Source organism: Diceros bicornis, chromosome 33, assembly GCF_020826845.1.
Source record: "Diceros bicornis minor isolate mBicDic1 chromosome 33, mDicBic1.mat.cur, whole genome shotgun sequence".
Lineage (NCBI taxonomy): Eukaryota > Metazoa > Chordata > Mammalia > Perissodactyla > Rhinocerotidae > Diceros > Diceros bicornis.
Window position 1 is genome coordinate 29465490 of NC_080772.1, and position 27877 is coordinate 29493366.

A 27877-nucleotide genomic window follows, 5' to 3' on the forward strand; every position below is an offset into this window, starting at 1 on the left:
TTATAACAGGTTGTACAATGAGTTTTGAGAACTGACTTGAGTTTAGCAATGAAATGACCATGAGTGACAGTGATGGGAAAGGCCTCTCATGAAAGTATGTCACTTAGGCTCCTTGTTTTTCAGGGAATGTCCATCAATCCCATGGCAACTTTATACATAGTCTCCTTAAAAACAGAAAAAAAAAAACGTCGTTGCTTTTTAGCAAAATGGAGATGATTTGGAACAAACAGCACTAACAAGATTAGTGAAAAATAGGTCAATCCTCAAACCTAATGGCATTATTTACTCAAAATATAATTTCAAAAGTTCCATATATTTAAAATAAAACTATTGTTTACTGGAATATATTTTTAAATAAATATTTGCCAATAATGGGAAAGAGCATGAACTTCTAATTCTTAAAATTATAAAATCATTAAATATTCTACTTGAATGTCACAGGAACCCAGTCAGTACTCAGAAAATAGGAGTTTAGGTAATAAGTAATGTTAACGACTTTATGAAGAACGATTTTATGTTAACGACTCTATAAGCATGTTAACGACTTCAATGAGCAATCAGGATCCTCAATTCCGATTTTCTAATATGACTTTAGTACCTCAAGAGTATTGTGATATCACAGTCAATTTTTTCACTTCAGTTACAGATAACTATCACCACTCAGTATTTGGAAAGGAAGAGGAGACACGTCACTATAAGGAGAATTGTAGACAGGATTTTTTGTTGACATTATATACATATAAAACTATATATTACATTAACATCATTACATATATAATAAAAACTTGCGACAGAGTTTGAACAGGACCATTAAATGAGTATGATTATGGTAGTTAGTAGAGCCGCCCCACTATATGCAAATAACTCACTTGGACCCTACTCTCTTTTGTGAAGGACAAATCAGTTTTTCCAAGGGGAATTCTTAAACTCATTAGATACATGATATTCATTATAATTAGTTTCATTTAACACCACAAAAAGGACTTGTTCACAGGCTATTTTACTCTCTTCTTCCTCACTAGATGATTAGCTAGGTTCATTTTTAAACGGAAGATATACTCTAGATATTTAAATGGAGGGCATCTCTTCCCTTCACATTTCAAAAAGAAAGGTGTGCTTCACTTCCCAAAGGAAAGCTCCAGTATCTTGCCCCTCTTTTGAAAGAGGAACTAATCCTGCTTTCTCTATTCTTATCTTCCTCCCTTCATCAGCATTGAGCCTTCTTTATCCTTTTTTCAGCCCAAAGGATAGTTTGTCTCATTCCAGGCCATTCAAACATTGTACCTCAGGAAGTAAATGAAAACAGTTAATCTTTAATTATAAAAATAGAACAGTTATGGCATTAGTTCTTAAATAGTATAAAATTTTGATCCCATCTACATCAAAAAGCTTTCTTAGGACTTAGGGTTCAATGAAAGGCAATAAAAATGTTTTGGTGACTCATTTGACATCTTTACTAATAGTTTTTTATTCATGATGGTGAGTATAAGCCATATAATTGTGCTAGGCAATTAAAATTAAATACTACTCAGACAAATTTTAAATTGCCTTATTAATATTAGACAATCAATCTTAAAAGTCATCTTTAGGGCTTAGCGGTTAAGTGCACGCGCTCCGCTGCTGGCAGCCTGGGTTCGGATCCCAGGCGTGCACCGACGCACCGCTTCTCCGGCCATGCTGAGGCCACGTCCCACATACAGCAACTAGAAGGATGTGCAGCTATGACATACAACTATCTACTGGGGCTTTGGGGGAAAAAATAAATAAATAAAAGTTTAAAAAACAAAAAAAGTCATCTTTAAGTAAAATGTACTTTTACACTTTATAATGAGAAAATCAATAAAATATGCCCATATGCAGAAAAAAATGTAATTGTAATACCAACTAATGTTAACTGGTCACTTTTTTAAGTGTCCAATGCAGTACTTACATGCATTTTTTTTCATTAACCCTGAATACCAATACTTTTAATATCTCCATTTATAAATGAAGAAATTGAGGCATAGAGAGATAAATGACTTGCCTAAGGTACAAAGCTTGTAAGGAACAAGGTTAGACTTAACCCAGATCTCTGATTCTGAGTCCCATGTTTTAATCATTATGGCATACTGCAGAAGATTAGAGATAGAATGTGACTTTGAAAGCTTAGATTCCAGTTTCTAGTGAGACTTTCTCATCACACCTTCATGTCCGAGGAAAAAATCTGGTCTGTACTGTCATTATTGATACTACTACTTTAGAGGAATGTTCTGGAGGGAAAGGATACTATTGAAATTTATTTTGAAAGTTTAATTTTTTTGGTTTGACTCTGTATCCTAATTTTCTCATGCTAGGATGGGAGAGAAAACAAAGACTAAAGTAATAATACCAACTATGTGTGTGTGTGAGTTTGTGTGTGTATAAGTGTGTTTGTGAATATGAAAATACAACTTACAAGAAAAGGCAAGATCCAAGTGTGTATTTGTGCAAATACTAAATACATGGAAAGCCAATAGTGTCCACTGTAATTAACTACCACTTTCTTTTTGTTATGAATCAAGCTGAGTATATTTAACTTTTACTGTATTTTGATTGACAAAAACATGTTTATTTTAGTGCATTTAGAAATGTAAAGTATGGGGGCCGGACCGGTGGCACAAGCGATTACGTGCGCGCGCTCTGTTGTGGTGGCCCGGGGTTCGCAGGTTCAGATCCCGGGCGCGCACCAACACACGGCTTGTTAAGCCATGCTGTGGCGGCGTCCCATATAAAGTGGAGGAAGATGGGCACGGATGTTAGCCCAGGGCCAGTCTTCCTTAGCAAAAAAGAGGAGGATTGGCATTGGATGTTAGCTCAGGGCTGGTCCTTCTCACAAAAAAAAGAAAAGAAAAGGAAAAAAAAAAAAAGCAATGTAAAGTACATTCATTTAGAAAATTTATTAAATATTTTTTAAATGAAGAAAATGAAAATTATCTCTTAATACACACAATATGAGCTATCTCACATACATATGTTTTACGTGCATATATATATACACATCATATATAAACATATGCACATGTGTAGATATACTTTGTAAATATATACTTATATATTCAGATATTAAAACTTTATACTTTTAAAATCACATTCAGTGTCATTTTTATCCTATTTTTTTGCTTAATATTAGATATGATTTTTTATTCTTATATTAAAAATAATATTTAGAGACATGGTTTTTAATAACTCCCAGATGTAATCCAGGTATAAGCCCTCATGAAGATGTGTTTCAAATGTTGAGAAATAAAGTTTTCTGACTACTAGTGATGTAGATCCTAGGAAAAGAAAATAGTCACTGGCTCTTGATCCACAGAAGCAAATTCCTGCAAGATCTCTGATTCCTTAGGTTGGTGGAACAATGGAGAATGGTTGTCTTTGGGAATCAATAACCTGAGTGCTAAGAATTGCAATGCTGGGAGTCCAGTGAATCTTGGGCAATCAATAGGGATTAGCACCACCCTGGAAGCTCCACGTGGTGCACATGGTTCTGGATCAACAGTGGGCCAGCATCATCCAATTGATGTGTAAGACCAGTGTCCACAGTTCCCAAATGTGGTATCAAGAATCAGTGACAGAAAGGAACCAATCAGAGTCCATGCTTGTCACACTTAGGTAGATGTTGGACTGTTACCCACCTTGAATTGCATAAAACCCAGAGTTCTAGGATCATTTAGGGGAGAGAGTTTCCACAAGAAGGAAATATGTTATATATGGTAATCTGGCAGGTAGGAGCTTGAGCTCGTTTTAATGTGAAAAACAAAAGATTCATTCTAGTATTTCCCCCTTAGGTTAGTGAACAGTTTAGAAAACCTACCAAATAGTGTTCTCACTGGTACTATTTTTTAAAAACTTTTACTAAATTCTGATACACAAAAAAGTATCTGTAAATCTATATTCCTTTATTTACAAGTGTTGCTGTGAAGGAAACAAAGTGAACAAATAAAGAATGACTGAAGGGAGAGGTGGAGAGTGACCTGTTTTAGAAAAGATAGCAGAAAACGCTTCTAGGACGAGGTGGCATTAAGGCTGAGACAAGAGGATGAGAAGAAGGAAACCAGATAAAGAGGAAGAATAAGGACAATGCAAGAAGAAACTCCCTACTCAAAAGCCCTGCAGTGGAAAATCTTATAGCGTGCCTGGGTAAATGGTTGAATACCAATGTGGAGGAGATGGACATAGGATGCAGTTGGGCAGATCCTGATAGGGACCAGAATCTACAAGGCCAAGGATTTTGATTTTATTTTAGTTGCAAGAGAAAGCCATTAAATGGTTTTGAGAAGATACTTGAAATGATCAGATTCGTATGGGATACTAGGCTGTTTGGGTAGAATAGGGGAGAAATAACAGTGGCTTAGACTAAGATGGTGGCAATGAATATGAGGAAATATATAATATGTATATATGTGTGTATATATATATACACACACACTTGGAGATAGATTCTAGAGGATTTAATGATACAGTCTGTGCAGAAAGTGAAGAAAAGTACAGAATCAAGGATCATTCCTAGGTTTTTGCTTTGAGTTAGTATGGGAATAGTTAGAATGGAACAGTTTGGAAGATGGAATAATTGAAGTTTTCATTTTAGACATTCTAATTGCAGAGATGTCAACCAGTGTTTCTCAAACTTCCCCAATGAAAAGAATCACCTGCGGAGCTTATTACACATATAGATTATCAGTTTTTCTGCTAGAAATTCTGGTTCAGTAGGTCTGAGTTGAGTGCAGAGTACTGGATTTTTTTCACACTCCATGGGTAATATGCAGCCACAAAAAAAAGAGAATGGGGCCAGCCCGGTGGTGTAATGATTAAGTTCACACACTCTGCTTTGGCGGCCTGGGGTTCACAGGTTCAGATCCTGGGTATGGACCTACACAATGCTCATCAAGCCATGCTATGGCAGCGTTCCATACATAAAATAGAGGAAGATTGGTACAGATGTTAGCTCAGGGACAATATTCCTCAAGCAAAAAGAGGAAGATTGGCACTGGATGTTAGCTCAGGGCCAATCTTCCTCACCAAAAAAAAAAAAGAGAGAGAGAGAATGAAGAAGATCTCTATCAACTGATAAAGAGTGATTTCAAACATACATTAACGGCAAAGCTCAAAAGAGTATCTATAGTATGCTACTTTCATGTAGGAAAGAAGGGACTATAAGAAAATATGCAAAAAGAAATGCAGGAAGGGTAAACCAGAAAGTAGTGCACTTATTATCCACAGGAAGCAGACAGGAACTGGGCAGAAAGAACGGAAGAATGGGAATGCGGTAGAAGGGACGAGAAGGAGATGACATTTGAGTATATCTTTTTGTATACTTTCAGCTAAAACTATGAACATTTTTCACATACCCAAGCAAATCATTAAAATCAAGCAGGATTTGTAAGGATCCCAAAATGAAACACAAACAGTAACAAATGAACCTAACTTTATTAACACGTATTAACAAATCACACTGAAGAAAGTACAGAAGAATTAACCTAAGTAACTTTGGAAAACAGTATTTTAATATAGTGTAATTAACCATACTCTTAATACATATTAATAATTATATTTAATAATATTAATAATATATTTATAATTAATAATAAAGCTAAAGACAAAAAGAACTGTACACAAATATTGAGCTTGTTAGTAACTTTATTTTTCACAAAGGTACAGTTTAACGATTTTTAAATATCTTATGTGTATTCTAGAGCTGAGCAAACAAATAAATAGATTGTGGATAATGCGAATCAGGTTTCCAATTGTTAACGAAAGGAGTTACAAATAAGGATAAGGTAAGGGAAGCTAGAATAAACCCTATGGTGTTGGACTGGAATCAAGGTATTGTGTGAACTCATGTATCAATTTGATCTTGTGTGTGTGTGTGTGTGTACATGCATACCCAGATAGATAAATATAAAAATAGATAGAGACATTTGTATGTGTGTATGTATTCATATACCTGTTCTTAGCTCTGTCTGCTGAAAGGGCAATGGGGTCGCATGGGTAGCAATGAGTTTACCTCATACCAAGATGCTGGTTTTCAAATACCATTATTTAATGTAAGGAACAAGAATTCCACGGAGAAATGACTGATTCAAGGCTAGGACAGGGGAAAGTAAAAGATGGGTCTGGAGCATTTTTTGTGGTGCCAGAAAGTAAGATACTACTCAAAAAATTGTATGGCCGTGTAGAAAAAACAAGGGACACAGCTTGAAGGAGTACCACTGACCAAATCTGGAACAATTTGAGAAACAAAATAATTAATGATAGTAATGGATTATAACCCATAGAATAAATAAATATCCACAAGTTTATATTGATATATACAAATAAATAACTGAATAAACACATAAATGAAGGAGAGGGAACAGCTCTTCCTTAGAGTCAGGTTATAGTTAAATGTAGAAGGAATGATCGGAATAGAAAATGATCCTTCACGGTAATTGTTGGAGACAGGAATTATTAATGGATGCTAAAATTAGTATGGAAGAAGGAAACAAGAAGCAGAATATTTGAGCAATCTGAAATAATTGCAAAGGGAAAAATACTAACTTTGCAGCTATCATCATAACCAAGTCATCAAAGTTAGCATCACCAGTAATGAAACATGGATTTCTTGTACCTCCTAATATGGTACACGGAAAGGGGCATAACGCCACTCCTGTGGTATTCTTGTCAAGAAACACATAACCTCAGTCTAACCATGAGAAAACATCAAATAAACTCAAATTGCGAAACATTCTACAAAATAACTGGCTAGAAATCTTCATTAGTTCAAGGTCATGAAAGACAAGAAAGACTGTGGAACTATGCTAGATTAGAGAAGAATAGGAGGTGTGGCAAATAAATGTAATAAAGGATCCTGGATTTGAATCTGGACCATGGGACAATAGGCTATATTTGCATATGAATGTGTAAATTAGTTAATAGTATTGTGTCAATGTAAACTCTCTGGTTGCAATAATTGTACTGTGGTAACATAAAATGTTACCATTTGGGTAAGCTGGGTAAAGGGTACATGGGAACTCATGCTGCTATGTTTGAAGTTTTTTGGTAAACTAAATTTGATAACGCAGTTTTGTAAAAACTTAGTTTGGACATTTCTGAGCCTCTTTTTCATATCCTCATGAAAGAAAGCTCTTTGTTTAGCAATAATACTAATTCATCGGGGAAGATAAGATTTACACAGGATGAATCCTAACATTCATGTGGTATGGCACAGGAACAATCAACTTTGAACGCCATTTCAAGACATCATATACTTAAGTGTCACAATAAGTGGAATGCATGGACTACACAAACTTATGAGGAGTTGGAAAACCATAGAATCATAGAATTTTCTCACTACAAAGGCTATTACTTTTCCAACTTCTTAGCTTCAACCTTTGCTAAAACACTTCAGTGACAGGGAGTTCATCATTTTAAAATGCAGTCTATTTTATTGTTGAAAGATTCTACTTGTTAAAATGATCATCTTTTTATCAACCTAAACCTGGATAATTTGTCTAAAATCTTCAGTGTGGAACAGTCTAGTCCCTTTTCATAGGAAAACTCCTAAAATAGTTTAGAGCCACCATCTGGTTCCCTCCTCGTCTTGTCTCATCTCATCTATTCCCAGTTCCTTCAGTTACTTCTTATACATTTTAGATTCCAGAGACTTTACTGCATTGATCACTCTCTTGAGCATAACCATTCAGTTGTTAAATGTGGTATTTTAAGCCCTAAAGGAGTTGTTTACCATTATCTTTAAAAAATTCAAACATAAAATTTCCAATCAACCAGTAGTTCTTCACCTAACGTGCTTTATATACACCACTTGAGTAAAATGAAAAGCTCCAAATCATTTCATTCTTATAGAGCAATCTTAGTATGCACTTATCTATAACGTGCAGGCAATGTAAACTTTCCTTCTGTGCATCTGTAACACGTCTCTATTGCAGGGTACCAGGGGATGCTCCATTGATGCTGCCTAAGGATGATACGTATGTGATATCCTGCTATGTACAAACAAATTAGACATTCGAAAGGATCCTTTGTTCCCAAGAGACAGACATATATGAATTTTTATCCTCTACTTTTTGTATATTTACCACTTTTATTATTCATCTATGGGCACTTAAGTGCATTCACCAAACTGCATCATAAACATCAAAGTAGATTACTTCACTTTACCTCTTATGAGATTATTATATTTGTCAACCAATATTTGAGCCCTTAGTGTGGGCAAATCATCCTAGCCAGTTAAGTGCAGGGGTTCAGAGCACGGAGTTGACAATGCACACACTTAGATTTGAGCAAATTACTTAACCCCTCTAAGCCTTCATTTTTGCATGTGTCAAATGAGAATAATTGCAATATTGAACTGGTAAGCTGGATGGTAGAACACATTTAGGTGTTACATGTAAAGAGCATATTTGACTACTTGACAATAAATATCTATTTATTCATTGTTAACATGATGATGATGATGATGAAGCTACCAGTAGGTGTCCTTATTAGGCCTGGAAGAACGGACAAATAAGGCACAAGATCATGTCTGTGTATGTTTCTTCCTGAGACTAGACTGCCTTTGCCATCTCACTCCCAGCTCCCACTCCTCACCTGTTTACAGACCACCCGAGCAGCTCAGATCCTCTCTTCTATGAAGCTTTTCTGAACTACTCCTCTAGAATAAACTTAAAATATGTTTCTTGCGTTTATCTCCTGTGCAAACTTCTGCAGTGAAATTTATAACACTTTATTGCAATTTTTGTCTCTACTTTAGATAGCCACTCTTCTGAGGAAAGAAACTGAGTCTTATTCCCAGAACTTAAAACAGTGCAAAGCACATGGCAAGTGCTCAATAGTTTTTTCCTTTGTTTGTTTGTTTATAAATGAAGTAGTGAATAAAAGAAGGAATGGTTATTATAAGATATTCTTTGCTCTCTAGGAGCCAAGTCACAAATGCTTAGTTAAGCACATTGAAGTTATTTTTTTCTAGTATGTTATGGAAAACTCTTAATGGAAGATCAGGCTCATTCATGTGCAAACAGTCTTAAGGACTTTCTCTTAACTTGTATAATTCCATATGAAGTAAGTGAAAATTAATCAATAGCAGGCTTTCCTTTATTTATATTTATATAATCTTAAACTAATTTAACCATCTCATCCTTCTCAGTTAAGTTACAAACATTAAGGGTTTTAATATTTAAATAAGGGTGAGATTTGCTTTCTTTCATAACTCTGTATTCTCCTATTCAAAAAGAGTGTCAACATTTTAACTTCTTTGACTGTCATCTTCTTCCAGACTCAAAGTGTGGTCCTTGACATAGTCCCAAATTTTGAAACTAATAGAAGAGGGTTAAATATCTAGTGATTTCGACCTTTTTTGATTTCGACCTTTTTTGATTTCGACCTTTTTTGGTCAGTCACAACATTTCTTTAAAAATAATTCCCACTGAACACAATACCTGCACTTTCTCTTTTTTTCCTACTAACAAGAAAAAATTCATGGTGACAGTTCCATAACCATCCACGAGGGGGCAAACACACATTATATACACAAGGGAAAACTAGTAATAAACTAGTTACATTGGAGAAAAAAATGGGAGTCAATAGCGAGATTTGGCCCATATTAGAAAGACAACAGTGCTACATATCTCTTTGGAGATAAGATGTTTGTTTACTTTTCACTTTTTATTCTTATTTTCAATGCCAGAGGAGGTATGTCTGAAAGTAGGAAGCAAATGTCTCTTTAGAGATAAGCAAAGCACTTGAAAACACTGCAAGCTCTGTTATACTTATTTCTATTCTAACAACTTTAAAATTAAACGGTAGTTTTGTAAAACGTATTTCTGAAAGACTTTATTAAAAATGCATAGCTCGGGCCGGCCCCATGGCTTAGCGGTTAAGTGCGCACGCTCCGCTGCTGGCGGCCCGGGTTCGGATCCCGGGCGCGCACCGACGCACCGCTTCTCCGGCCACGCTGAGGCCGCGTCCCACATACAGCAACTAGACGAATGTGCAGCTATGACATACAACTATCTACTGGGGCTTTGGGGGGAAAATAAATAAAATTTAAAAAAAATGCATAGCTCACCTCCAATGATGTCATTGACTTAAGGGTCAGGAAATTACAGACAGGAATTCAGCTGAAAGACATGAAGAATTTCTGTGTAACAGAGTGAGCTATGAGAGTTTTAGTTGTGTTTGCTCTTAACATACCATTATGAGTCAGGATTTCCAGCCCTTGTGATCCAACATGCAGTTAAAATCAAGTGTAGTGCTCAAGATCTAATTCCTTAGTTCCCTGTAAACCCTTAGTAGAGTCGATGATCCATCATTAGAATCACTCCTCAGTGTAGACTCTGTGAAGTCCCTGGGCCCTCATTCAGTTGTATTGGCTGTGCAAAATGTCAACCCTAGTGAAATAGAACCTTACACCAATTCAGCACCTGTGCCAAGCAGCTAAACATGGCGAGGACAAATGAACAACCTTGCTAATTATTCTCATTTAAATTCATAATCATTAATGCTATGTAAACTCTTCGTACTTACTAGAAAATGGACTACTTAACCTATTCTCTTTCCCTCTGTCCTAGGCAACAACTTCATAACTTCTCTTTCCTTACATCCCCAGCACCTCTTTTTCTCTCTAAATTCTCAGCTTCTTCTTTTTTTTTTTTATTTATTTTTTTATTTATTTTTATTTTTTTTAATTTTTTGTTTATTGCAGTAACATTGGTTTATAACATTGTAAAAATTTCAGGTGTACATCATTGTACTTCCATTTCTGCATAGATTACATCATGTTCACTAAATTCTCAGCTTCTTCTTATTTCACTGAGAATACAGGTGGGATCAGAACAGAATCTCCAAGAACCCCAAACATCAAGTCTACCATCCCACCTGGGTTTATCTGAAAGCACATACTCTGCCTTCCCTCCTTTGGCAGAAGAAATGGTTGTCCTCTGATCTAAGGCCAAACCCTCTGCTCTGCGCTGGCTTTCTCCTCTCGCCTAATCAAGGATTTCTCTTCTACTCTGTCTCTTCTCTCCTGCATCATCAATTATTTGCTCTCTACCAGATGTTCCCATCAGCATACAAAGAAGTAATACCTCCCGTCTTAAAAGACAAAAAAAATCCATTCTTTGTTTCCATATCCCTTTTTTTTTTTTTTTGGTGAGGAAGATCAGCCCTGAGCTAACATCCATGCCAATCCTCCTCTTTTTGCTGAGGAAGACCGGCCCTGAGCTAACATCTATTCCCAATCCTCCTCCTTTTTCTTCCCCTTTTCTCCCCAAAGCCCCAGTAGATAGTTGTATGTCATAGTTGCACATCCCTCTAGTTACTGTATGTGGGATGCCACCTCAGCATGGCCGGACAAGCGGTGCGCCGGTGCGCACCTGGGATCCGAAACCGGGCCACCAGTAGCAGAGCGCGCGACCTTAACCGCTCAGCCACGCCCCCCCCCCCCCCCCCCCCGCCCCATATCCCATTCTAAGTACTGGCCCATTGCTCTACTCCTCTTTATAGCAAAACTACTCAAAAAAGATAGCTCTACTTAATGTTTCCACTTCCTTTTCTCCCATTTACTTATTTTTGTCCTCTCCACAACATAGAAACTATTCTTCTCAAGGTTGTTCGTTATCTCTATGTTGCCAAATCCTACACTGAATTACCAGTTCTCATCTTAATCTACTAGAAATATAGGACTAACAATCACTCCCTCTTTCTTATAACACATTTCTACTTGGTTTCTGAGACAGTTCTTATCTCCCTGCTCACTTACACTCTGGGCCAGATTCTCTAGATGAGGGAGTGTCCCGTACTCAGTCTTCCAACGTCATCTATTCCCTGCCTACACTTACTTCCGAAGTGATTTCATCTGGTCTAAAGATTTTAAACACCATGATGATTCACAAATTTTCATCCACAGCAATGACATCTCTCTCTCCTGAATTTCAGACTAGTATATCTAGTTGCCTACTTCACATCTCCACTAAGATCTGATAGGCATTACAAACTTAGCATGTCCGAAAACAAACTCCTAATCCCCTAAAGCTCTCTCCTGACCACTGCCTAAAAGCCCTTAAATGATTTTTCACTCACTTACCTTTCTAACCTCATCTTCTAACAATTGCCCCCTTTGATCATTTCACTACAACAAATAAACTAACCTTCCAGTCTCCGGAACACGTAAAGTATAAGCCCACGTACCTGTGTATGCCAAACCTCTTTTTCAATGTATTCATATGGCTTGCTCCCATGCCTTTTCAACCCTCTGCTCAAATGTCCCATGAACACCCTATATAATTGCCCCCAGCCTTGCATCATTATGCTGCTCCTTCATGGCCCTCTCCACCAACTAACATGTTATATTTATGTATTTATGGTCCTCCCCTTCCACTGGAACATAAGATCCACAAAGAAGAGATTGATTTATTCACTCCTACATCTCCAGTGCCTAGAATACCAGCACATATTAGACACTCCGTCAATATCTGCTGAATGAATGAATATCAGCTTGCCTGATGACCAAACACAGTTCATTGAAACTTACTTTTTAGTCAGATTTAAATTCCCCGTTTTTATTAGCCTAACTTGAATTTGAGGAATTGAATATTTCTTTTTCATGAAACAATGAAGAATTATATAGACATAATTCTTTATAAATACTATTTAATAATCTATTCATTACAATAGAAAAGTTTTCATTAAAGCATACTTTTCTGCAGAAGGGATTTATTTGTTTCATCAGATTCTTTAAAAGACTTGAGGTTAAAAAAATTTAGAGAGCACTACCTAAGCAAATTGTTTTACTTCATGACTTCATGACTATTTTTTTTATAAAAAGGTTATTTGAGAATTACACCACACTATTGAGTGTATCATATGCCATTTACAAGCATTTCACTTAAGCAAATACACATTTCACAATTAAATATAGAGTTCCAATTACAGAATACTACCCATATTATATAGATCTGGTATTATACGTCAACTCCTTACCAGCAAAAACAAGGCAAATTCTTAGCATTGTCTGAAGAAACAATTTCTATTCTGTTTGTGGTCACGTCCCCTTCTTTCATTGTCTTATTTCTGTTATATCTGCTGATACTATTCAATATCTAATAGTAATCTTCACATGAATGATTGTTTTCTTTTACTCTTGTATTAATGCAGGAAATTAGAAATTAGTCTATCTATTACTACTTGCATGCAACTCTTTCTATTGCTATAGCTTTGCTATCCCTGAATTACATTTCCACTTATTTTACATGATAAACTTTGTGACCTCATTGAAAGAGTAGATGTTTGTCATAAAATTTTAAGATTTCTGTAGAGAATGATTAATAAACCCAAGGTGAGCAGCCACCACACACATTGACACAAATACACACACACACACAAGGTACTATTATTATAGAAATTCTCCTGCTACCTTTTCTCATAAGCCAAAATTAGTAAAACAATATTGATCATGGTGCACTAAATGCCCAATTTTTCCCTAATACACCAACTTTCCAGCTTTAGACAGACCCCTGTGGAGTGAGGAGAGCAGGAGACCTGGCAGTCAGTGGGTGACAGATGCTGGGGCCAAATCACCCTGACAACTCCACTCCATAATAGATCTGAGAAGCTAATCTCGGCTAAATTGTTAATGGCTGCTAATGAGATACTCCATCCTCTGTTACCCCTCCTGAGAGTGCATTTGCATTTAAATGAGCCCCTTCTGGAAGGGCTCCCTAACCCAGAGAGAGGTTCTAATACTGACAGCTTCAGACACATAGGGCCTCTGGCTCTGGTTTCACATTGTCCCTTGCTGAGACTCATGATATCATTAGGCCATTTGATCTCTAATTCCAGAATATCAGAAAGGAAGCATTGCAGACCTCAAAGTCATGATCCAAAGATTAGTTTTTGAAAAGGATTGTGCAATGAAAAAATCATAGAGTAAAAAATTGATCTCTTTCACCTCACTCTAGCCTCTACTCATCAAATTAAATTATCTGGCATACTGGTGTATGTCAAGTTCCAAGAAGACAGATTCAAACCCTGTATGTTGACATAAGACATTCTCATTTCTTTTTCCTTTTCTTTCCAGTTTCCCAGAGAGGCGTAGGCCTCTCGCCATAGCATAGTATCTGATGCAGTTAATTCCTGTTATTTAACATCTTTAATTTTTGTCTTTTCCCTGGCACCATCAACACTGATTCTCTCCCATGAATAAAGACACCTGGTAAGCGTACTTTTATGGATGAAGGAGCCTAAATTATCCTGAGAAACTGTCTATATCTCCAGTGAATCTGGCTTCATGAACAAAAAATATAACAGGAAGGACAATAAAATATGGTCTGGGACTGTCCCAAATCCCACACTTAATCCCCAGTGCCTCAGACCAGTTGAAGGAAAAGATCAAACATCTACTTTCACTCTTAAAGACAAGCCTAGGTAATAGCCACTGTTCCCCTTATTTCAAAAATGAGACAAAGTCAGGCTGTGTACGGAAGGATCCAAACCCAGGTCTGTTCAACTACAAACTCTCTGACCACCAGAGTCATCTCAGTCTCTGGTTCCCTTCACCTTCTCATTCTTCCTCCTCTTAACTGTATATGAACCTTACCTCTAACACTTGATACCTAGCAAATTCTTCCATTAAATTATAAATTATTAACCATAAGGCTTAGCATGTTCTCTCTTCCAAGGCATTTAGAACTTTAAAATGAGATGGAAGCCCGCCGATTGGCCAAGGATAACACTTACCGAGCACGAGCTCCCCCTAACGTCTGCACCAGGCAATTGCACATCATCTCACATCCTCACAGTACACTTCTGTGGTTGGGATCCTAAACTTTTTTTTGCCATGGACCTCTTTGACACAGCAGCCTATGTAACTCTTCTTAAAATAATGCTTTTAAATGCATAAAATATAATATATATAATTGCAAAGGAAACTAATCATCAATTTTAAAATGCAGTTATTAAAATATTTTAAAAACCAAATTTGTGGTGTAGAAATGTTTGGGTATTTAAACTCAGCAGATAACAAGACATAACATTGGTTCTATTAACTACTGTACTCAAAAATAGTGATATTGGGGGAATAGGTTAACAATTCTGATACTGACATACACGTGCACTAGAACTGAACAATTAAGCAAATGGATGGTGGATGGGGGAGCCATTTTTCTCACTATTGAAATAAGAATTTACAGATAAGTAAAATGATTTACATGTTAATGGATTAGAGTTGGAGACATCAGTATGCACCCCTATTTAGCTCAATATAGATACAGATGGTTACCTAAATATTTATAGATATGTGTATATGCATAGGTTAGCATAAACATATAAACTAAACAAAATGACACCCCATTAGCAACCAGCAGGCCTAGAGCCCAGATCTTAGTTTCTATTACCATCTCCAATAAAAGGAACCACAGCTCCCTGGAGAAATGGCTGATTCTAGGACTGGGGCAGGAAATATATGAGACGAGCCTGGAGCATATGTAGTGTCAGAAAGTAAGAAATTGTTAAAACACACACACACACACACCCCAAAGGGAGTATGTTAAAGGAGCACAGGAGTCAACAGAAAGAGCTCCCAACTGCCAAAGCTAGAACAATTTGAACAACAAAATGAAGCAGTGCTGGATTATAACCCAAAGTATAAAATAAATATCCATGAGTCTATACTGATATAAATAAATTAATTAACATTCGGGGGTGGACAGACAAATCTTCTGTGCACAAAAATTCCAAATGCTGTCCTCAAGGAGATGGAGCATAAATCTCCACTCCTTAGGTGTGGACTTCACATAGTGACTTCCTTCCAACAAGCACAGTACAGAAAGTGTGGAGGAGTAACTTCTTAGCGGAGAATTCTGAGACACTACCCCAGCCAGGTGACTAAGGTCAACATCAACAGTCATGAATCACGTTGATAGTATATACTCTTGATATGATGTTATGAAAATGGCACTTTATCTCCGTGGTTGTCCTCCCAATAAACCGTAACTCCAGTCTTATCATGAGAAAGATTACAATAGTGAGGCATGCTACAAAATGTTTGATCACTGCTCCTCAAAACTCTCAAGGTCATCAAAAACAAGAAAAGTCTGAGAAACTGTCACAGCCCAGAGGAGCCTAAGGGGACACGACAACTAAATGGAACGCAGTGTCCTAGATGGGAACCTGGAACAGCATTAAGGACATTCGGTAAAACCCAAGGAAATTTGAATCAAATACAGATTTTGGTTAAAATCAATGTATCAATATTGGTTCATTAATTGTAACAAGGAAACCATACTAACGTAAGATGGTGATAATAGAGGCAACTGGGGATGAGATATATGAGAACTCTGTACTATCTCCTTAATTTTTCTGTTTATCTAAAACTATTCTAAAATTAAATAAAAATAATAGTCTATTAAATAAAACAAAAACTGTAATGATGATTTGATTGTAGCATCAGAGCAGTGATATTTTGAGATATCTATGAAAACTGCAATGGGAAATTACCTGTGACTTCTATTGGTGACAAAGTCTCAGGTACTCCTAATATTACTGTGGTTTGTTGTCTGCACGTATATTGAAAGGAAATGCTAAATGCTAAATTTCAATTAGAGGTTTTTAGCGAAACTAGAGATGTAATATTCCCATCCAGATTCCACAGACCCTTTGATACATATTGAGAACTCTCTGTTCTATGGTGACATTAGTGTCCTAATTTTATGAAAGTGAGGTTCAAAGAGACGAATTAGGTTGTGTCAGCTTTCAAAAAGCATACATTTTAAGACCAAGAATTCTTACCGAGTTTTGTCGAAACTCTGCTTGCCACACTATCTCCTAATTTTGGCACTGCTAAACAGAGGGGTGGGAACAATTAGTTGAGCAAAGGTGCTTCCCTGCCCTCATGCAATGCACTGTTTAGGTTGCTGGACAAATCCGCAGGCTAACGCTGGCCTGGACCTAGTGCCGGGCAATTCCAAAAGCAAGGCAATTTGAATGAGGGAACATCTCTCACACAAACCCTAGTGTCAAAGAACCTCTACTTGGAAATGGCTCCACAATGGAAAAAGAAACCCTGGCTCAGCTGTAAAGAGAGCAAATCTGAGAGAGAGAGAAAGAGAGAGAGAGAGAGAGAGAGAGAGAGAGAGAGAGGGAGAGAGGGAGAGAGAGAGAGAGAGAGGCAGGCAGGCAGAGAGAGACCTGTTAATAGCTGGTGCCAATTTACAGACTGAAGGAAGGGGCCTATATGCTTATATACTTGTATTATTCCTAAGGCCAATTCGGATAAATCCTTGGGGAAAGAAAGAGATACAGCCATCCGTTAATGTGGATTCTGCTTCTTGGTTTTCAAATGTTATAGCTGTCACCAGAGCAACAGCGCAATTGGGGGGGGGGGTGTTAGAGGGAACATCTGCCCATCGCACGGCTAAACAGCAACACAATCCTGGGGCGACCCCTCTCTGGCTCCTGGAGTGCCTTCTCTGGTCGGTCGCGCTTCTCGCCTCCTTTGGGAATGTCCCGTTCCATTACGTAGGCGCGAGGGCGAGAGGTGCCAGCTTTCATGAGTGTGCGCGGTTCGGCTGCGTGTGTCCGTGTGCGCACTTGTGTGTGCGTTGGGGGAAAGAGGAGTGTGCTACCAGGGGTTTAGAAAGATCGCCAATTTAAAACATTTTCGGAGCGTTTGAGTGTTGATCTCAAACGACAATCCCAGTCTCAAAATTCAGCGAAATGAACAATACTGATAAGGAAGACGAAGAGGGTGGAAAACCCACCCAGCCGAATGGAGCTGTCCATGCAGCCGGAGGGACGGGGGGGCGCTCGCAGGAAAGGCGCTATGCAGACACAGTCTCGCTGGCTCTTCTCTCTCGGGCCACGATCCGGGGACGCTTCCTCTGTACAATCACTAACAGGCAATAAACCTAAAACCCGGAGGGGTAGCGGCAATCGGGCGCGGTTTCCAGGCGCCCTTCCCCGGGCCCGGGAGAGCTCCCTCTCCCCCCGCGGCTGGCGCCGAGTGTGGTGGTCCGGCCCCGGGCGGGGGATGACTTCATGCGGCCGGAGCCCGGCGGCGGGAGCAGCTGCCGCGGCTGGCAGGTGGGGCGGGGGCCGGCGGAGCTGACCGCGCGCCCGGCCCGGCGCGGCGACACTGCGGCCCGGGGCAGCGGGCGCCGAGGACCTGCGCTGACTCCGGCCCGAGGAGGTAGGCAGCCCGGCTATCCTTAGCACTGGCCTCATTGCGCGGTGCTTTCCGCGCGGTTAATAATGGGGTTTGCAGTGGACAGGCGAGAAGGGGAATACCGCCGCTGCGTTCTGCAATGGGAAAAGCAGCAACCACTGGAATTGAAATGTTCATCAGCCAAGAGCCTGAGATCGGAGGAGCGGTGTTAATGGGCAAACAAAGAAGGCGGTTAGCCTCTAGACTCTTTTAAAGATCATCGACCATTTCAATGCCAGACTCGCTTAGAGACTGAAGACGATTCCAAATGTAAAATAATTTGAGTTGCACTTTTGCCTTTCTTCCTTCAATCTTCGCTTGGTTATTTTCTGGTTTTAGAGCAGCAGGTCCTTGCCAGCAGCCTGGGGAAGTAAGCAGAAATCTTCCCTCTCCTTCCACAGCCCTGCCCCCTTTCCCTTCCCAGTTATCAGAATGGGTCTGTGCTCATTTCAGTGTCAAAAACCTACTTCAGTGTTAGAAAGAGTCTCTGTTTAGAGAAGAAACTCCTCTTGTCTCCTGGAGTTCAGCTTGGGTTGAGCAGCACTTGTCTTGCATCTCCCTTCATTTATCATCTTCTCTGTCAATCATTTCATTGATTTTTTTTTTCCTCGGGTATGCTGTGCCCATTCACAGGCCAACTCTTATCAGCTCCTATCCCCCACCTCTGTTCCCCGACTGATTTTGTCAAGGACCCAGAAAAGGCATTGCCTTACACCAGTTTTGGTATTCTCTCTCTTTACTGATACCTGTGTCCATTCCCCTAACACATGGCATGAGAAATCCTGCTTTTAGCCCAGGACCAACATGGTTTCCAATAACTCCCTTCATTGTAGTCACTGCAACTACCAGAAAGGTTTCCAGCAGAGCAGAATCTATTGGGATGTGAGAAACAGGGCCATACCTACATATTTTGCTCCCTGTGCATAGGCATCGGTGGAACTACAGATGTGAATGTCAATCTATCTAGTTTTCTTGAAGATTTTTTAATCCAGCTGGATTGTGAGACACCTAGCTGGGTAGGGTTTGGGGGACGTCCTTTCCCAAAAGCAAGCAGTGCGTTTGTCCTAGGATTCCCCGATAACCTCAGAAGAGTTTCCAGAGAGGCTTTCCCCACAGGCAGTCAGAAAGCCAATGGTGCTCAGGTGATTTGAGCATCCTCAACTTAGTCTCCCCATTTAGGAGTCCCTGCCTCTTGTCCTGGGGGTTCCCCACAAGCTCCTTGCTGCTGAGCTCAAGTGCGTATTCCTGTTGCCATCTAGGGATGTACGTTTGAATAGTATGCTGTGAAGTGGTTGAGATGGCTGTGATGGGGATTGCAAATGTGCCGCTTCACCAGCAGAGAACAGTTGCAATAAGCCAGACTGGGGGGCGTCTGTGTGCCAATATTTTATTTAAAAGGAGATCTGTTATCTTTAAACTTGAAATTAGAGAGACAGTCTGACTCAACAGCCATGTAATTTTATCTTAGCAAATTAAAATAGGAGATCAATGAAAAAGAGGGGCAGGGTTTATGGCTAAAAAATATACCTCTGCTTACCTTCCTTTTTAAATATCGCTTTTAGACAAAAATACTGGTTCTGAAAAATCATGTTAATTCTGTTGTATATTATTATTGCTTTTCTGATTACAGAGTCTCTTTTTTAAAATACACTTTAGAAAGGTTTGAGTTGGTTTCTTTGTCTCCACCTTTGGTATATGAGGCAGAGGGAGTGGAGGGGGTGGGCAAAGCCCACTTTGAGTGGTCCACTCCGGGAACTGTCCCCCTGGATCATGAAAACCTCGGGAAAGATTTTTTGGGGGGTTTTGTTGTTATTATAATGTGTTGAGTGTGGTTTGGGTTTGAAATATTAAATTTTCAAGATTCTAGAATTTTGAATCAGGCACACCAAGTAGAAGAGGGAACAAAGAACAGGAACATTCTCCCACCTTTCTTACTTTCCTAGTCTTAAAATATTTAACTATATAAATAATTATTCTGAATAATAATAGTAACAACTATGAATATAATAATTCATTTTTAAGAAATTAGCCCAAGGTATATGGAATACAGATTAGTGCAGTTGATCTTAAGTACAATAAAAATTTCTCTAATTTTGAGGCCTCTTTATGTTGAAGAGTAGTGCATGAGAACATCCTTATGATGGTTAGAAATTGAAAGTGTCTATTATTGGCTTCTGAAGAAACTGAATTCTTTGGCAATAAATGGGTTAGGATTTGGGGACTGGTGCAGCTAAGCTAGCATCATACCTGCCGGTGATTTCACAGGTGAAGAATCCACTCCGTTCTGGACTGGAGTTGGAGAAGCCTTTGGGGAAGAAAGAAAACAAGTTAGAAAATTTAATTTTTCATTTCAGTGCAACGGAGGAAGATAATTAAATTGAAGAGATTTCTGAATTTGGACTTTGTTGTGTGTAGACAATTTCTGAGAAAAGTTTCTAAATTCAGAGACCTAAGAAGAAATATCTATATGATTTCTTGCCTGAAACTGATTTATGACTTTATTTCCCTTTCTTTAAACGTTTCCCAGGGAAAGGAAAGATTACTTGCCCGATTTCAGAAATGGAGGAGGAATGAAAAATAGAAGGATGTGTGCTGTTAGATGCGAAATGAACTGCAGGCACTTTTGTAGGTTTGACAAGATAGAATTGAAGTCAATCTGCTGCTTTCCAATCACGTAAAAAAATCATTAGTCTGGGGACAGTCAATGTTATCCGTAACCTAGAGAGTACAAATTTAGGAGTCAAAGTTGCCCTCTCACAACAAAAGCCATCTTCTGGTGATGCATGACTGCCGTTAGCTGCAATTGAAATAGCTTATCCTGAGGTTTTGAAAATGGAAAAGAAAAAAAAAAGCAGCAATACTAGGGCCGAAAAAGAAACTTCATTTCTATTCAACCAGTGCCTCCAGTGAGAATGGGTAGAAAAATGCAATTTTGAAAGTTGTCAGTGGCCTCTTAATTGCTAGATTTCCATAATATTTCACCCCATTCATTATGTCTTTATTTTTAAGTTCTCTTCTATGTTCTTTCTTTATTAAATACTTGTGTTTAAAAGTGTGATTAATAAGTACTATGCGTCAGACACTGAGATACCCCTTTATCTAGTTTCTCACTACTCTCCGTAAACTACCCCATGCCCAGCCTACACCAAGTGGTCCTTATTTCCAGTTTGTGCCCATGATGTCATGCCTATGTCTGTTTCTTCCTTTCCTTCACCCTGTTCCATGTTGAAGCCTTGCTCACATCAGACACTACCCTTCCCCATGCCCACGTTCCTCCTCGCGTCAGATGTGCTTTCTCTCTTATCTCAATTCCTACAGCACTTCCTATCTTGGTCTGTCCTCTTGTGTGAACAAGCTTTGCTCTTCTAAAATAACCTTGGAGAGCAGGGTCGGCAACGAACAACTTTTTATGACCTGCGACTCACAGTATTGTGCCTAGCTATGTATATGCATAGTAGACATTGAGCAATTTGATTTTAGTGAAGAAATTCGTTGTTATTTACCAGGGGTATATATCTACTTAGTCTTCTCCACTGGCCAAGCTAGGCTCTAAATATGTGTGAAAGTACCAATTTAGTTGTTTAAAATCCTTATATAATAATAAATATAATGAAAGTGCATTCAAATAGTTATTGTCAACAACAGTTATTGTGAGCTTACCTGCCCTTGTATGTATATTAGCTCATACATATTAAAAAGCCTGGTAAGCATAACAAAACAAAACTTGAAAGAAGACATTGTCCCCACTTTCAATATGCTTGCATTATATTAAAAAAGAGTTAAGCAGAGAAGGCACCTTACATATATACACTTATCTAGTTTCAAGGCCCTCTGCTAGGTACTTTCAGCTATGGTATCTGATTTTATCCTTCTACTATATGCTAATTTTACACTGAGGAAACTGAGTCTCAGAGAAGTCACCTAAAGACAGCGATTCTTTCAACATTACCACGCTGCTCTTTGAAGTGTAATGGAGTTAAAGAAAGCATTATAAAAACCTAAGATCAGAGCCTTCAGAGTAGTTTAAAATTTTTGTGATTAATCTTCCCAGTGCTTCTTAAACATTTGAGTCTTAACATCCCCTTTGATAATTCAGTAAAGGCCATGCATCCACTCCCCAAGTCCCTACACACACACAGAGAATCTTGCATGCAATAGCAGGTGTTTAAGTACCCAATAAAGCCATCCTTAGCAAAGGGGTTAAGGACTTCCACTCTGGGCTCACTTTGACGATATTGGTCTCCATTATTAGCCCAGACATTTCTGATACTTGAAATGAGTTTCTCTTTCTATTGTTCTCCTTGCTTTAGGACCTAAAAGGAGAGCTCTTCACTGGCGCTGGCACAAAGGCGGCTGAGATGACTAGGAAGCGAGTGCCAGGGAGACTAGTGAGGCAAACAACCTTGCTTCATGGAAAAGGAATCCTAGAAGGAGCTCTGACTGTTACACATTCCAAATGACTTGTTTAGGGTTTCCCAATCAAACCACTGCTACAAAAAAGAAACGGTTCTCAGACTTAGAGTACTCGACTGCCAAATCTATAGAAGAACATTGCCAGCACTTGAGTGTTGAAGTCTACTTTGAAATATATTCAGTTTTCTTGGGATGGACGTATGTCTGTCTCAAAGTTACTATTTCTTTCTGGGAATGCTGTCTGCAGTTATATATTTGCTTTTGCCAAGTTAGGGAAAGAATGACAAGTTATGTTCATCCCTCCTAGATTCTAAAACAATTGCCAGCATAAAAATGCATTAAAACTCTTAGCTGATTCTTGAAGAGACCGGTACTAGCTAGCATTGTTCCTGCTGATGCTAGTGTTCAAAGAGGGATGTGACAAGAACAACATTAATCTAGAAAACACAGAGACGGAGAAACGGAGAGAGAGAAAACTCAAGAGGAAAACTTAAGCTGTTGCTTTCTTTACATTTCTCCAAATATGGTAATAACTGTATAAGCTCCTAAATTAAGTGCAAATTTATGGAAATTTAATAATGCGAGGTAAATTTGTACTTTATTTTATAGTAGATTTTTATTGTATTTTTATTGTGGCAAAATATATATAACATAAAATTCACCGTTTTTACCATTTTTAAGTGTAGGATTCACTGGTATTAAGTACATTCACAATGTTGAAGAACCATCACCACTATTCATTTTCAGAACTTTCTCAACATCCCAAACTGAAACTCTGTACCCATTAAACAATAACCCCGCATTCTCTCCTCCCCTCAGGCGCTGGTAAACTCTCTTTTGCTTTCTGTGTCTATGAATTTGCCTATTCTAGGTACTTTAAATAAGTGGAATCATAAAATATTTGTCCTTTTGTGTCTAGCTTCTTTCATTTAGCATAATGTTTTCAAAGTTTATTCATGTTGTAGTATGCATCAGAATTTCATTCCTTTCTAAGGCTGAATGATATTTCATTGTATATATATATATATATACCACATATAGCAATTTTTAGTTGCAAACACTTTTAGTACATTGCCTTTCTATTATGTTAAAGATATCTAGCATATAATGCTACCGTATTACCCTTAATAGATGCTTAATAATGTGTACTGTGAGGGTGCCTTAGTTTTCTTCAGTCAAAATCTATTGATAAACATTTATTAAGTTCCAAATTTTTTATGATTTCAAGCTATGTGGTAATGGACATAGAGGTACATGTCTTTACATATTGGTGCTTTTACTCTTGATGGAGTTCTTGGAGTGGTTGGAGTGGTATTGTTGGGTCAGAGATTATGCGCAAACATTTATAATTTGAACACATACAATGACTATAAAAATCATAAACTTCTTCAACAGACAGTATTTCTGTATCTTCTGTAACCATTTGTAACTATCTTAAAAATGAATGGAAGTAGTATAAGGGAATTCATTTAACATGATTTGAGCAAGGGAATATTCTCACCTTTTTCATTTCTAGTTAGTGTAGTTTCAGTACTATACACAAGTATGGAAAGATTCCAAGTCTCTCAATTACACATTTTATCATTTCAAAAATATTACAGCGTGCATTACAGATGTCAAACAAGTCTTATAACAACAATGTAGAAAACTAGAAATGTCTATAGCTAGTTTTTTTTTTTTTTTTAACCTCCAGCAATGGGTCATTTGTATCCAGCCTAATCTAAAATTTGATTTATTTTTTAAGTTCAAATTTATGTACCTGCATTATGGTAAATCTTTTATTTTGTTGGTTTTTTTTTGTTTGTTTTGTTTCTCTTTAGTGTGTTCTTTTTAATTTATCCTGAAACAGAGCAATTGAAGCCCAATGATGAGAGTACCTTATTTAAGCTAAACTACAGAATGTTGGAATAGCTGAAGTATAAACAGAATTGACAAGGCTCTTAACCACCCTCCTCAGAAGACGACTGTCTTGATTTGCATCATCCAAGAGAGGAGAAACAGAGAGCTTGCTAGGAATTGCATCATGTTTTACTCTAATTAGACATTAACATGCTAAGAGGGCTAAGAGACACCACTATTCTCACATAACTGGATAGTAGTTATAACTTAGAAAGATCAAGTTTAAAAACATTCATCTATACATATATACATAAAACATATATAGCAGTCTGAAGTAGGGAAATAAATATTCATATTCACATATTAAAGAATCACTTTGAAATTTTAAAAATATTCTTTTAACTTTTGAAAAATAAACAGCCAATGAAAAAATAAGTTTTTTTGCAAAAGTTAACGTTGGAAACAAAGATTCTTCAAGTGCTTCTCCAAGAACTTGTCTGCTTATTTTAAATGAAATTCAACTATAATGCAAGCAAATATTTGAAATAGAAAGAAAATGTTCATAAAAACAGACATATATACATGTACATATGTTTATAACATATTTTTGAAAAACTACCTAAAACTGAAGGGTTGCAGAAATATAGATAGACACATGCTGCACATTTCACAACAGTATTTTAAGATATGCTTTTTCTTTGGTTGATTGAGATAGAGGGACTTGTTAATAAACATTTCTCCTGTTATTTACTTTTGTCTTTATTGCTGTCTGATCAAACCCTCATTAAAAAGCAGACGTAAAACAAATCAGCATTCTGACCTTTGCCTGAATAAGCAACAAGCCCACGTCTCAAACAATGCACAGCAGTGGCTGTGAGACTGAGGGTGGAAGCGACCGTTTTTTGGTCATTGCAATGACCAAATACTGCAGAATTTGACTGAGTCAAGTTAGAGAAGTCGGTAATATCTTTAATGCCATTTCTTACACTCCTCTCCATGATCTTTCACACTCAGATTCTGTGATAATTGAAATGTGGTGAAAAATAACCAAGATGTTAATATCCTGTATCCATTCACAAAACTTAATCCTGCTAGGACTTGCAGAAATAATGTTGAATCTGAATTGTTGGGTATTCAATGGAATCACTGAGAATAATCTGTCCGATTCACCAAATCCAGATTCAGATTTAAAGATCATCAAATTTTAAGGATTGTAAAGATTTAAATATATGTTATATATGGTAACATATAAAAAGTTTTAGAACAGTAAATTTATATGTATGGGCATTTAATTATAAGGTATGTTTACTGGAGAATAGTGCAGTTTTAAAAGGATTCATTCTGAAAAGACTGCATTAGCACATTTTTTTAACCACTTCCCTCAAAAATAAATTGTGACAAATCATTGTTCATCCGACTTAATCTCTCATCTCAAGGAAGTGAGTTGTTCTTGGGGAAATTGCCTTTGTCTAATTTGTGCTTTCCTGCAGTGGATCAAGCTGAAACAAAGTGGGCTGACATTCTTAACTATCGTGACATACCCACACTTACTAGAATTACCTAATGATCAGTACAGAAGGGTTTTATAATAAATAAATATGTACCTACTGAGAATCTCCATTGATAAAAGTTAGGGAGACATGGCTGGTGATCCTGTAGGGGAGAAATCTAAATTACATTTCTTACATCATCTGCCTATAAGAGAAAAATCCAGGATTGCAAAGCAAGGCATGAAACAGTAGCATTTGGTACATCTTATAAATGTTTAGATTTCTAGGGAGCTTATTGGTATCATATACTATGGTAAGCACTCAATAAATGTAAACTGTCATTTTAAAACAGTGAAATATCAAGAGCAAAAACATTTCTGCAACTCAGATGGTCAGTTTGGTACTTGGCTTTATTATAGGCATTTACAAAATATTTGTTGAGCAACAAAATGAATCAATACCATTTAGTTTTGAAAGCTGCCCTCCATACAAAACAATTGGTATTCTACACAAGTTCATTGAGACTTTTACTGTTATTTTTGGTGAGGAAGATTAGCCCTGAGCTAACACCCGTTGCCAATCTCCCTCTTTTTGCTTCAGGAAGAGTGGCCCTGAGCTAACATCTGTGCCCATCTTCCTCTATTTTGTATGTGGGTTGCCGCCACAGCATGGCTTGACGAGTGGTGTAGGTCTACGCCCTGGATCTGAACCCCCAAACCTGGGCTGCTGAAGTAGAGTGTGCCGAACTTAACCACTGCGCCACTGGGCCAGCCCCTCATTGTGATTATTTTTGTAGGTGTGGTGGGGATGAATTATAGATGGCACACCCCCTCTCCCCTGCTTCTTGCCACACCATATGCTCTTCCCTCTGAAGTTTTGGTAAGGTGGGAATTAGAGGTGGTGCATACTGAAGTTTGAGATATATCTAGTAAGCAGTTCAAGACACTCAACCAAGCACAGTCCCTTTACCCGGGAAAGGCAAACATAGGACATTACCCTTCTTTCTTCAACTACCATGGATTTGGACTTTTAGAAAATTCAAAATGCAAGACACAGATTTTCATAATAAATGTTAGTCAGTGGTTCTCTTATCTCCATGTCTTTTTCAATCTCATTTATTGTGGAGAACACAGTCACAGAGACAGTAAAATCTCAGTTTTGCTCAACTGAAAACTTTTTCCACCTGTATGCAGGTTTGAGATAGTGGACCCGTCACATCTTCATAGGACTTTGTGAAGTCACTATTTCACCATAAAAATTAAATCTGACGTTACAGTGGTCTGACACTAAACAGTCCTTTGAATAAGGAGAGGAAGGTTGTCCTCTTGGTCATCATTAAGGGAAAAAAAAATCACTGATCTGTTCGGGCAAAATACTTAAATGTTTCAATTTCCCCTTAATAAATAAAATGGAAAATGAAATCAAATGGCAGTACAGTGTTATGAAAGCAGAGCAAATGGGTTGATGTCAAAATGTCTGACTCTAAAATCAATGGATTTTGTTCAATTTGGTAATAATTTTATTCTCAGAGCTCTCAGGCAGCTTTTGGTCATCAGTCAAAAAGCTCTAAACATTTATCTTCAAAGAATGCCATCACTAGACCTCTCCCTTCCTTTTCTCTCTTTGTTTTTATTTTTATTTTGGGGGGGCAGGAGTTTTAGCTACCACTTATGTCCAAATCATGCCTTGCAGGAACTGAATTTGAGCTTCAAATCCCACCTAGTTTGAATCCCAGGTTACTTAACCTCTGTGAGTTGTTTCTTGATTTTTAAAACAAGAAAAGCACAGTGGTATTCTGAAGATGAAAGAAGATAACGTAAAAGAGAACTTGAGTGCAGTGTCTGAAGCATCTTAAGGGTACATAAATGTTTCCAATTTTTATCGTTTTAATTCTCATGAGCAATTTGCAAACAGATCTCCTTGC

General features: G+C 37.9%; 1 protein-coding gene across 1 annotated transcript in view; it reads left to right on the forward strand.

The window, feature by feature from the left end:
• Window positions 1-18115: 18115 nt before the first annotated feature.
• PKIA (cAMP-dependent protein kinase inhibitor alpha) overlaps window positions 18116-27877 on the forward strand; it is a 94151-nt gene continuing 84389 nt past the window's right edge. The window contains exon 1 of the mRNA XM_058528926.1: window positions 18116-18196. The gene's annotated coding sequence lies outside the window, so the exon portion shown is untranslated. The remainder of the gene's footprint in view (window positions 18197-27877) is intronic.